The following is an 8,426-nucleotide window of genomic DNA, read 5'->3' as shown; positions in this document are numbered from 1 at the left end:
GAAGTTGGGAAACCTGTTTACATTTTTGCCTTTGCACAATCTCGTGCGTTAGCAGGCCAGCAATAGTAACGAAAGTAACTCGTCACAAACAGCTCCAGCCTGCCAGCAACGAAAATTAATGGGAAGGCACGGATTTTCTTTTGATGTTGGAAAGACTCCAGTAAAAACTGGTTTGTACATGGGAACATGGTGTCAGACTAGAAGAGAATCAGCTTGTCTGACTTGTGGTTTTCTTGACAACATTCATCTTCTCTTGGCCTGATAGAGAGCAATTAGTGCTTGTCAGTTGAATCATGTGTTATTAAGATCATTCAGGCATTTTTTAATTATGATTACCTAAACAGACAGCAAAAGAAATTCTCAAGCAACTTTAACAATCTACTTCCTTTTCAGATGCTTCCAAGTCTTTCTTCCTTTCATGTTCTAAAAGTAATGTTTAATATTTTACCTGCAAAAACCCTTCGTGCATTTTCCATTTTAACACATTTGCCAAAAGAAAAAAAAAGCACCGCAGCCCCAAATCCATGCTCTATCACTTCATCAGATGTTGTCTAATAGTTTTTTTTCCCCAGTTTAAAAGCAGATCAGACTTCAGTACACCCAGTAAGCTGCCCTATATGCCAAGACTTGCTTTAAAACATCTGAAACAATGCCTCACGAGTTCGTAAGGAGAAGGCGCTCCTGCTGCATACTGCTTTCTTTCACCATCACAGATTCAGAATGGGGATATGCACAGTGTCAGGAATGACATCATCTCTGGGTGTTGTTTGAAACTCCTCCCCAAATAAAAAAATGGTTCCTTATCACCGACTTGGACAATTTTTCCCACTGAAAAGAAAGCTAAAAGCAAGGCAAGACCAGACAAAAAGTTTCTAGTTATTTAAATTCCAGATATCAGAGTAATTGGGTTTTACAGACCTCGCACGGGTGAGATCAGGATAGCTCTTTAGTTTGATGCTTAGGATGAGAATACCACTTCTAGAGCAATACCATTGTTTCTCCCCTTTGGCATTTCTCCCTTCTCTTTATCAGGGGATTTTGCAAGTTTCTATATTAGCATTTCCTTTTTTTCCTGCTCGCTATAAACCTTGGCCCACAGAATTTGCAAGCTCTCCCTGCTCGAGCATCTGCTCCATGCAAGGGCAGCCAAAGGCTGCAAGTACCTCCGGGAACGGGGAAAGCAAGGTCCTGTTCTGCAAAAACACCCCATCCCTGGGAGCCCAGCAGCCATTCCCTGAGCTCTGCACCTACACTGCAGATGCAACAGAAGCTCACTGCAAAGGAATACACATTTCAAAACAAACAGTAAATATTTAGCGTGCGCTTTGATTTTAATAGGCATCAAACCCTTCCTCCTAAAATGAATGATATTCAAGTATCTATTACCAATTCCCAGGAGCACACCTAATGAAGGATCCTTGAGGAGTTTTCTTTTTGGAGGGGATTCTTGACGTTTGTTTGCAGCAACAGCAGTGAAACAGAAGAGTCACACGCTGACTTCACCTACACTCAGATCCAATAGCCAATTTCATGGGTGATGGTCTCAAATGGGGAACTGTGAGAATTTCAGGAAGAGGCTGGAAGATAACAACCCATTTCCAAACAAGGAACAGAAACACACTTGCTACAACCCAGCTAAAAGCTTGCTACAACAGCAGCTGGGCATCCAAAGGATGCAAGCACTACTCTTTGTATGCAGATACACACTAGATTAAGAAACGGAACTCTCAGGATCATTTTAATTCAACTTCAGTTGCCTTATAGACTCCAGTTCCAGTGTGTTATGTGCCTCGTTCTTCCACTGGGGAGAATCTTACAGACTAGTTCCGGAGTACTGTGAACAGTAAAGGAAATTACTCATTTTTGGCTGAGCTCTGAGCAAAGCACTATTTGCAGGTTTATGAATTATGGAACTACGAGGGCTGAAAAGGTAATTTTGACCAAAAGTTACATCTCTAGGTAAGGTCCTCAGCTGATCCCTGAGAAACTGGACAGAAAACCAAAGTGACACCCAAGACCTTTCCGTCTTCTCAGGAAGCATTTTGCTGTTTTCTGGCCAAGTTAATCAAAAACCACCTTTCTGCTTCCTAAATTAAAAATGTGAGTGAACCCTTCTGCTGCAACAGTCGATCATTATCCAAAGCAACTACTCTCATCAACATCAGACTGGATGTATTCAAGGCTTAATTAAACAGCACCGAGAAAACTCTTGGAAATTAGAAGAAACGAGCTCTTTTATTGTGGATTCAGCATCCCTTGGTAACAGGCTATTCTAGGGAATGCAACGTTCCCATTCCACCACTCAGCCTGTTCCACCTTCATTGGCTTCTCTTACTTGAGTACTTCCATACACGCTTTGTCTTTTGTATGGACTTGAAATATTTATACGGATTAAAAAGAAAACAAAACAGATCACAGGGATAAGAATTTGTTGCGAGATGCTGCTTTATGGCCTAAATAATTCAGGCCGACAGTAAGTATAGCAACAAATATTGAACACCTGGAAGTTAGAAATATTCTTCCTCTGTTTAGAAACTCCTGAAATCATGAATGCTATCGAAGCACTCCAAAGTATGTATCCAGAATACCTGAGTCATCCAGATGCTTATTTCCAGATGCTGGTCAACAGCTTAGCTACCAGATGAAATTTCTGGATGAGAACAGCCAATTTTTGGTTCAGATTCTCCTGCTTTCTAGCAGGGCTAAATGACAAAGAAACAGGCTCCCATCAATTACAGGCCATGCTCGGCAGCCAAATATACTTTAAAATACAGACAAGGCTTTTACTTAGTGCTGCCATATCTATTTTGAATCAAACCCTCGAGCTTACAGAAATGCTGCTCAGTAATGCTCACTGTTTAAACTGGCCGTTTTTTAGTGCAGCGGTGGATTTAGATTACAGGTATAAAATTGCCCCCACTCTCTCCAATAATTCCCCCCTGGCTACCTGTGAAACACTCAAGCAAATCAGCCCTGCTGAAACAAGTGCTGCTGCTCAGACATTCCCCCTCTGCAGCAGGACAGCAGCTGTAGTTCGCCTTCCCCCTGTCACAAACAACTCACCGTCTGTTCTCCTTAAGCAGCTGTAACAGATATTTCACCTCCCTGCTCAGGGCAATGCTTACTGTTCAATACTTTGCCCAACCCTTGCTGCCACCCAGCCACAAGATTTTTTCCAATCTTTCTTACACAAATTAAGAGAAAGGTGTCAAATATTGAACTGCACATTCTACACTCAGTTGTGCTACTCGCCTTTCCATTAGCCACCTTATTTTGCTGTTTAGTATATTATTCACTCCTGCTTCTCACCCTCCTCCTCCTGCAGATCACCCACTGATGTTGATATAACCCACAAATGCCATCAGTCACATCAGGTTGTGCTGCTGCCCTGAATGCTGCTGCAGAGATCTGAAGTGCAGCACTGAGCTGAGCAGGCGAGGCTCCAGGATGACACGGGGGCAGCTGCTCATATCGAGGAAGCCACGAGCCCCATCAGTGCCTTTCTTGCCACTTTATTAGGTTTTGCACAGGGATCTGAAGATACAGCAAGCAGCATCCCCACTCCTCTATGACAGAGGTTAATGCTTGTTGTTTTTTGGTTTTTGTTCTTTTTACTATTTTAAGTATACAGAAAATATTCCCTAATTCAAACGACGTTCTGCACAGTCTGTCAAACCACACCCAAGTCAGAGCACCTACAAAAAGCTCTCTAAGAACAACGCACTTCACTTGCTATTGCTCATTTATTAGCAACAAAGCAAGACCTCGCAGTACAGCTGCGTACTTCCACTGAAACAAATCACCTGCAGCCCCAAGCACTGCTGCCACGACTTTCATTAGATTCATGTCGCAGCAATGTGTTCTCAAGGTGGAAACCAACCCGAAAAAAAAAAAAAAGTGAGGTAAGCAGAGATAACGGAAAAAGATAAGAGGCATTTTTCCCTTTGTAGCTTACACACTCCGACCAAACACGAACTATTGCACATGCACAGTTCCCTTCCTTAATGTCTGCTGTACCACAACAGTGAAGAGAACTGCATTTAAGAAAACGTAATTACCAGACCACAAAGAAGAAAAAAACTGACTAGAAGGCAAAGCTCCTCAACGTGGTGATGCCTGTGTTTGTTCTGGGAAACAAAGGTTTTCTGTTTGTCTGTGAGGTCGGAGCGGAGCCGAACGCAAAGTGAAAACTTCACTGCCACAGCCTGCAATGCATCAGCACGTACAGCCCTGCACTCACACACAGCCATCTGATAACACCACGGTGACAAAAACATACAGAAATGGCTCCATTCTCAGCAGCCATTGGCTTCTTGTTTTATAGCAAGCCAGCTGTTTCTGGACAGATCCCTCAATGTGAATGGTTAGTCCTTAAGTTTCGCCACAAAGCAAAATTGGTCCTCGAGAAATGAGGCTGCTTTTAAAGCAGTTTCACAGGAAAGAGAAATTTGTAAGAGCAAACTTCTCAGAAAGTACTGAAATCGATTCTATGCTTGTTGTTTTTTTTTCCCCTTCCTTCCTCTTTCTAGAGCACAGAGAGGAGGAGAACGTGTTCAATGTGCACCCAAATTCAACTGCCAAATTTGAAAAAGGTATTTCTGTTCAAATTCACCTGTTAACCACCTCCAGCCGAAGTACCAACAGTGGCACGAGCACAACACCAGTTTGAAAACTGCAGCTCTCAACATGATCTGCTTACACACAGCACTGACACGAGGTGCAGCAGAGAGCAGGCACAGCTCAGACACACACAAACCATGCTTCTGACCCGCCTGTCACTGCCACCGAACAGAAAGGAGTCCCCTAATTCTGAAACGTGAAGCACAGTGTCTTAAAACCACAGAGAAGCGAGGCAGAGATGAGGCTGGACGTGGCTCTGGGCAGCCTGGTCTGCTGGTTGGTGAGCCTGCACACAGCAGGGGGCTGAAACTTTGGAACTGATGATCACTGTGGTCCTTCTCAACCCAGGCCATTCTGTGATTTTATGATCAGTGTTAAGTATTTCTTTCACAGCTGGGCATCATCCAACTCTCAATCATTCTACAAGAAAACTCTAGCGCGTCTTACCAAAAAACCAGAAATTCAAGCCATCTAGAACAAGTCCGACTCTCTGAAATGAATGACACTCCAAACATATTCACTAGCTAAAAATACAGCAGCTCTTCTCAAAATGCATGCCAGGCGTCTTCACAGCACCCTGCCCTCCAACCCAGTCCTTCCCCCTCCTCCCACATCCCTGTAAATGTGTAGGCAGCTCGGGGAGGGCTCGGTCTCACTGACTTCATTAGAATCCACAGATGTTCTGAAATCTGTTAAAAAAGGAAAATCAAGCGAGTATCTGAGTCTGTATTTTCTTTAATAACAGATGCTTCCACTGAAACCTAGATGAATTCCAAAGATGACTAAAGCCCCTGAAAATTAAGAGCATGAAGCCTGTCCCTTTACTGTATTTATACTAAAGGCTGAATCACCAAAATTAAAAGATTACTGAGATGATGGGAAGAAGCCATTACTTCTAGAAACTACCAACCACCAAACCAAGCCTGCCTCCATCAAGGAACCTTCGGCTGGAAGCATCACTTTGTTCACTGCGTTACCATTTGGAGACATCTATTCCTGCATTACAAAACACAAAGCTTAACTCATCCATCACTAAATTAAAACATCGAATTCTCTTACAGAAGCGACCTGTGGGGAAAAAAAGCCACAGACAAGCAGGCACAAAAGGTGGCAGTTATATTCACCAGTATGGAGCATTCATAAACTGCTGGGCAGGAGAAACGATCCGCATTTCCACCCATGCAAACGACAGGTGAAAGTACACTACTGTGCACTGAGCAGGGAGAGCTTAAAATTAATGCCCAGTTCCCACGAAGATTATCCATTTTCAAAAGAATAGTTTATTTTTATGTAAACAAGTGGCTAATGTAGAAATCTACACTGACCCCCATCACCATTACTCATTTCCACTGGAGGAAATGGTATTCTTACCCAAAAGGAAAAAAAAAGAACAAGACACTGAAGTTATTCTTTTCCTTTTCCCTGGGAACAAAAAAGGAAAGGCCAGATATTGCTCTAAGTACGTATTAAGTATCATTACAAAACAGACAAGCACTGGAGGAAAGTAAATGATTGGACAAGCAAGGAGTAACTTTACAGGGCTGCACAGCATCAGAATGCCGTACCAAAGGAGAAAGAAATGGATCCTTTCTGCAGAACAGGCAGTTCTTCTCACTGACACACTTCTCAGTTCCTACGTATGGTTCAAATCACACAAACTTCCACATTATTCAATACTCCCTTCAAAAGCACTTAGCTTTAAGAACCATTAATCTTAATAATTAGTGCTATTCTTGCATTATCGAGAAACAGAACAGCAAGATGCTTCAAAATAAGGCAGCTGGAAACGGGGAAATTGGGTGGGAGAACAGGCCACATACCTGTTGAACGTGCTGCAAATCTGATTAGGCTGTTTTAGCTTATGAACAGACGCTTGTTTTTCAGTGGCTGTAGCAATGCACAGCTCTGCAGCTACACAGCACTAAGGAGCTGCCACATGATTGTGAAGGTATCCAGGAAGCCCACCTCACCGCTCACCCATCTGCAGACATTAATACAGTGATCAGGCCCGTGCCTGCATGGTTTAAACACATCATTAGACGAGATGCAAAAATTTTACAGATCAGAGGCACGGCGAGCAGAGCCCTCCTTCACTCAGCTGGATCTCTATGCTTTATAAATGTCTTTTTGTGGTCAAGTTGAGGGTAAAAGCTCCACCATGTGGGAGAAGCTTAGCACTAGCCTAGGGTACCGGTGGGGGATCCCTGAAGCATCACCCCAGGGGTCCCACCAAGTCACCCCAAATATGGGGACGGCTCCCAGCTCAGAAGCCACAACCCCGTGTGCTACATGTTGGTTTAAAGCAGACACTGCAATACGTGCCACCTCCGATCCTTAATGCCCCTCTGAATGTGGCTCAGAATGCTTCCTATGCTTTTGTTTTGTGAAAGAGCAACTTTTTCCAGGAACATGAATAATACTTCATGCTGTACGACCAAGGACGGCGAATGAAAACTCTGAATAATCGCAAAAAAAGGGAACTGTTCCATGTTACAGTGAGGAGACAGACTGCCAAAACAAACATATTATGACTGCAAAGGAAAGTAATGTGTCTGTAATTTTAAACTCTGTCCACTTTAGTAGTTCAACAAGTTTTTATCTCACTCAAACAAGCAAAGCAGTAACAAGCGGCGAGAAAACTGCACAAACTCATGTATAATAGGAATGTGGTGGGGGAGCAATGGGCAAGGCAACCAAAACGACATCCATGAAATCTTATGACAAATCCCTCTACGGAGCCCAGTATAAACAAGCAGGACACTGTTTCACATTTAAAAATACACATTTTAACAGCAATACTCCAGGTCTCTCACTCTATGAAAGACGGAGGCATTGGAGCACGTCCAGAGAGAGGCAACAAGGCTGTGAAAGGTCTGGAGCAGAAATCTGATGGGGGGCAGCTGAGGGAACGGGATGGGTCAGCCTGGAGGAGGCTCAAGGGAGACCTCACTGCTCTCTCCAACTGCCTGAAACGAGGCTGGGGCAAGAGGGGGTCAACCTCTGCTCCCAGGTAACAGCAAAAGGATGCGAAGTGATGGCCTTGTGTTGTGCCAGGGAAGGCTCAGGTTGGATATCAGAAAACAATTCTTCTCCTGAAGAGTGGTGATGCAGTGGCACAGCTGCCCTGGGAGGTGGGGGGGAGGTCACCATCCATGGAGGTGTTCCAGAACCATGCACTGAAGGAAGTGTCAATGGTGGGGTGGGCTGGGGTTGGACATGGGGATCTGAGGTCTTTTCCAACCTGAGTGATTCTATGATTCGTTCTTACAAGCAGCTCAGAGAATTCAACAAGCCAAAAAAAAGGGGAAGAAAATGTTGTCTGAATAACACGAAAAAATGCTGACAGTGTTTCAGGGTTGCATTTAAACCAGTAAGAACAGGGACGCATTCAAGCGTTCTTCAGCGTAAGAGCAAACAGTTGAAGAACTGCACGTTAAAAGAAAATAATTGGGGAAAATCTCTCCATTTCAGAATTGAAGCGTATTCACACGAGATTTTTAAACACAAGAGCCCTCATCAGCGCACAGGGACTTCAGCAGCGCCGAACAATTTCGCAGGTGCTTTTGGCCGCCCCGTGGAACAGCCAGTCGATTAAGCCCCAGTTGATTAAGCCGCAGTTGATTAAGCTCACGTGGGGAAAAAAAGCAGAGGGAGACGTGGGGCCCTGCCCAGCTCTGGGGCGAACCCCGAGAGCAGCGTCCCGCTGCAGCGCTTGGCAGCAGGCTGCTGGCTGAGGCCTGCTGCACGCTGAGAGACACCGAGGTTACGGGGCAGATCCAGACAGGTTCAAAACGTTTGCAGAAGTG

Source organism: Lagopus leucura, unplaced genomic scaffold, assembly GCF_019238085.1.
Source record: "Lagopus leucura isolate 7727_CA_CO unplaced genomic scaffold, USGS_WTPT01 Super-Scaffold_100024, whole genome shotgun sequence".
NCBI lineage: Eukaryota > Metazoa > Chordata > Aves > Galliformes > Phasianidae > Lagopus > Lagopus leucura.
Note: the sequence above shows the minus strand (reverse complement) of the source record.